This window comes from Alosa alosa, chromosome 13, assembly GCF_017589495.1.
Source record: "Alosa alosa isolate M-15738 ecotype Scorff River chromosome 13, AALO_Geno_1.1, whole genome shotgun sequence".
Lineage (NCBI taxonomy): Eukaryota > Metazoa > Chordata > Actinopteri > Clupeiformes > Clupeidae > Alosa > Alosa alosa.
The window spans coordinates 10,966,855-10,971,854 of NC_063201.1; the positions used below are offsets into that span (position 1 = coordinate 10,966,855).

At 48.2% G+C, this 5,000-nt stretch overlaps 1 protein-coding gene across 2 annotated transcripts in view; it reads right to left on the reverse strand.

Annotated features, from left to right (window-relative positions):
- cdkal1 (CDK5 regulatory subunit associated protein 1-like 1) overlaps nt 1-5,000 on the reverse strand; it is a 264,617-nt gene that overhangs the window by 156,108 nt on the left and 103,509 nt on the right. The window lies entirely within an intron of this gene.

The window sequence follows — 5,000 nt, forward strand, 5'->3', positions numbered from 1 at the left end:
GAGGAGAGGAGAGGAGTGACAGTGTGTGTGAGGGGGGGAGGGAGAGGAGGAGAGGAGGAGGAGAGGAGGAGGAGAGGAGGGGAGGAGGAGGGAGAGGGAGGGAGGGAGGGGGAGGGAGGAGAGGAGGAGGGAGGAGAGGAGGAGGGGGGGGAGGGGGAGAGGAGGAGAGAGGAGGAGGAGGAGAGGAGAGGAGAGGAGGAGAGGGAGAGGGGAGGAGAGGGGAGGAGAGGAGGAGAGGAGGAGAGGAGGAGAGGGAGAGGAGAGGGGAGGAGAGGAGAGGAGAGGAGAGGGGAGAGAAAATCTTGTACATGTTCAAGTACATAAAGGCAATGATGGCACATGGTGCAACTGTTTGAGCAATGTTGCCAGGCAATAACAGCATCAATTGTTGACCAAGTGTATGTCTGACTGGACGACTGCAAAAAATTGGCCACTAATGATTGAAGTTCTTTCGGGGAAAAAATGTTGCCCAACACTAACGGGGACGTGCCCAGGAGCACTGTAATTGGTTGTAAAAGGGACAAACAGTGCATGTTAACAGCGGCCATAAATCTCACGGAAAAGGCCGAGTGCCATTATGTCTGAGAACATACCTCAACATGTTCTGCACTCACACAAATTACACCAGGCATCCTCTAGCTAAACAACCCTAACACACACACACTGCACAAAATATTGCCCTGTACATTACCACCTCAAGAAGAGTTGCAATATACTTTATTGTACTGACAGGAGACACAGATGTCTGTGAGAGGAATCCTATAGCTGAAAAAAACATACAGTAATGCACAATCTCACACTGAACGAATGAACGAGCACACACACACACACACACACACACACACACACACACACACCAAAACAAAACAGGAATGCATCATAACAAGGGTATGAATATGAACACAAGACCAAAACTAAAGTGGGAAGTGGGACTAAGCATTTACAAAACACAACATGTGCTATCTGCAGAGCAGATCAGTCAATGCAAAACAGAGCAGAGCCACTGGGCAGAGCCACTGGGCAGATCTCCTGTCGCTCCTCTCTGTGTCTGGACTGAGGCGACCAGTTCACATGCATTTAGACAGGAGCACTGGGGCAGGGCAGGCAGAGGAGCCACCAACACGGATAAGAGAGGGGCTTTCAGCATTGTGCAGGAGCTTCCCTAAGCCCTGTATAAGCTCCACTCGTGTGTGTGTGTGTGTGTGTGTGTGTGTGTGTGTGTGTGTGTGTGTGTGTGTGTGTGTGTGTGTGTGTGTGCGTGCGTGTGTGTGATATAGCACAGATCTCGTCCATTAATCCTTGACCCTTTGTGGCCAAATAAAAAACGATTTCAGCAACAGCCACGTCAGACTGGACCTCCACGGGGGCCACATGATGGGCAAACAGGGGCCCAGGCTGGCACCTCCACCGAGGCCACATGATGGGCAAACAGGGGCCCAGGCTGGCACCTCCACGGGGGCCACATGATGGGCAAACAGGGGCCCAGGCTGGCCACAGAGGGACGGCAGTGAAGTGAAGCGCTGTGATTGGTCCCTGTAAGTCACTCTGGATAAGGGCGGTCAGAAACGTCAGTTAACCCTTAAAGGAGTACCGTCACACCGGTAATATACTACAAAAATACAAATAACAAAATTACAAATTATACTAACACTTAATCTAAATCAATTCTAAAAACAGTATCCACATAGTGGTGATTAATAAATCAGAGAGACAGAGAAAGACAGAGAGAGGGAGAGAGAGAGAGAGGGAGGGAAGCAGGATGAGTGCGGTGTCCAAGCAGCACTATTATGATAATGTCATACATAAAGGTCATGGCCAACTTCACGGGCGCCATTAAAGACGTTCACGAGATGGAGACCGCAACCCAATTCGCATTCCCAAAATAGATTTCAGGGAAGCTAGAGAGATAATTCATCCATGCCACATACAACCTAATAGTGTGACCCATTGCTTCCTCTACAATACACACACACACACACACACACTCCTTATTAATATGTCCTCATAAGAGAGACATGTCATAAGGTGAGTAGTGCTTGTGATGGCCTGTAATTGGTCTTAAAAAGGACAAACAGTGCATGTTAACAGCGGCCATAAATCTCACGGAAAAGGCCGAGTGCCATTATGTCTGAGAACATACCTCAACATGTCCTGCACTCACACAAATTACACCAGGCATCCTCTAGCTAAACAACCCTAATACACACACACACACACACACGCACACGCACACACACAGAGACACTGCTCAAAACATAGTCCTGTGCATTGCAAGAAGAGTTGCAGTATACTGTATCATACTGACAGGAGATAAATGTGTGTTTGAGAAGAGCCCAATAGCTGAAAAATACATACAGTAATGCACAACCTCACACTGAACAAACACGCACACACACACACCCTAGTCCAATCCTATTCTTTCGCACCTTGCAATAGCAGAACTGAGAGCGCCTGTGGCTTCACGCGGTCACACAAATGGTCATGCTACTTCAACAAACGGAATACAACTTGGTACCGCTCATCACAACGCAACACTTTCACATCAAAACAGCCAAAAAAAAAAAAACATTGCTCTCTGTCTAAACACACACAGATGTATGAATTGATGCACACAATTAAGTGGACACACGCAGTGCAAAAAAAAAAAAAAATCTGATCTAAACAACGGAGTTTAGCAAACAGAAAACTGTGCAGATGGATTCCAATGGGTCCTGTGCTATTAAGTTACAAACCTGGAGAGTAAGAACAAGAACACACAGGCACCAGCAATATGAATATGACTTAATTTGTTACTCAGAAGGCTCCTTACTGGGCGGCCTACAGCAATTCAGTTGCCTAAAAACATCTTGTGTCTGTGTCTGTGTCTGTGTCTGTGTCTGTGTCTGTGTCTGTGTCTGTGTCTGTGTCTGTGTCTGTGTCTGTGTCTGTGTCTGTGTCTGTGTCTGTGTCTGTGTCTGAGAAAAAGGACGTCAGAGAAAGAGTAAGCAACTGTCTTTCCTCAGAAGTTCCTCCAGGTGTTCACACTGCACCGTGAGAGACGCAAACGGACCGGTCAATAACCTAATAAACACACTTATTACACATGACTTCCACTGTGTGTGTGCGTGTGTGTGTGTGAGAGAGAAAGAGGACATCAGAGAACGAGTAAGCAACCTTCTTTCCTCCAAAGTTCCTCCAGGTGCTCTTCCCACAGCACCGTGGAAGACGAGCACAGAGTGGTTGGTCACTATGGCAACAGAACAGGACACGGTGAGGCAGCAAGCCAGTGAACAAGCCTGACTAAGACCAATAACCTAATCACAAGTAAACACAATTATTAATCACTTCCACTGTGTGTGTGTGTGTGTGTGTGTGTGTGTGTGTGTGTGTCAGAAAGGAAGAGAGAGAGGGAGAAAGCCAGATACTGACAAGCACAAGATTAAAGTATATGGTAGGCAACTGTTAATTTGCGTGAATGTATGAGACAAAGAAAGTGTGTGTGTGTGTGTGTGTGTGTTTGTACTCATGTGCATATCTGCCCTGTGGTTAATTACTCTCTGATGCACGCTGGGGCAACGCTCTTTATCACAGCCCTCGCGCGCAGCTCCCCAGCAACTGTTGCCGTGTTACGTCTTTGTTACCTGACGTCTCCGCGGCTGCTGCGTTCATCCTGCTCCCCACTCCTAGGGACCCCATCCCCCCACCACCCCCCTGAATAAACTCTGCTCTTTTAATGCCTACACCCCCACAAGGAAGCGGCGCTAAATTACTTTGCACACACACACACGCACACACAGAATTCCCCGGCAGTGGTGACGAGACCCCGGAGGACACCCCCCTAGCAGGGGAGCGTGGCTCTGCGCTAAGCCCAAGATAAGAGCCTGAGCTCAGGCCTGCATTGGAAGCGTGGGGTGGGGGTCTGGGGGTCTGTGGGTCTGTGGGCTTGGAGCCGGGGCCTCCTCCACCCGCTAAGCTAATTAAAATCACAAGTGTGAAGTTGGAGCGAGTTTGCGCCTCTTGCTTATTGTTTGTTTGTCTGTTTGTCTGTTGTGACAGTGCAGAGAGGACAAGGCAAAGTCAAAAGGGGGGGGGGTTGGGGGGTTGTGGAGTGACTAACTTTAAAGTGTTCAAAGCTCAGCGAAAACAGGAGTGCTGTCCTGAGCCGTCGTGCCAAAGACACTTGGCCAAGCCTGTAGGCAAAGCATGAAGGACAAATCAGCACCTAAAAGCATCACCCTGTCAAAACAAAGGGCTACAAGGAGACGAGGAGGAGAAAGAACAGGAAGAAAGACAGAGAGAGAGAGAGAGAGAGAGAGAGAGAGAGAGTGTGTGTGTCTGTGTGTAAGAGAGAGAGATGAGAGATAGAGAGAGAGAGAGAATATTTGGGTGAAAGAGAGTGTGTCGGGGTGAGAAGTAGAGAAAGAAAGAAAGAAAGAAAGAAAGAAAGAAAGAAAGAAAGAAAGAAAGAAATTTATATATTTCTCAATACAAAAAAAAGACAGATTTCTGTGAGAGCAGCCAAGAAGTAGGAAGCCTCTACAGAAGTGGGGAAACTGTCCCATGACACATCCCCTCATGAAAAACCCAAACAACGCACCTCCACAGCCAAAACAAACACACACACACACACTAACATACACACACACACACACACACACACTAACATACACAAACAAACAACCCAACTAGCAAAACACACAGAGCCCTGGAGCACTCTCTCCACAAGGTCCACAACCACAGCAGTAGTCAAAACAACTAGCTGGCCACATGGGTCAGTAGGAGAGGGGGTGGGGGAATGAACAGGAGTGTGTGTGTGTGTGTGTGTGTGTGTATGTGTGTGTGTCTGAACACACAAGCGAGTAACAAAAAGGCAATAACAGAAAGCAACTGCACTTCTATGAGCACACTGGGCTGCAGAGAAGCAGAACTAGTTCAGTGTCACAGAGAGTCCAAAACTCCAGGCCTGCAGGGGGGGCTGTGGGGATGGGCCATCACTCTCCTCCACTGGGTCAAAAGACAGA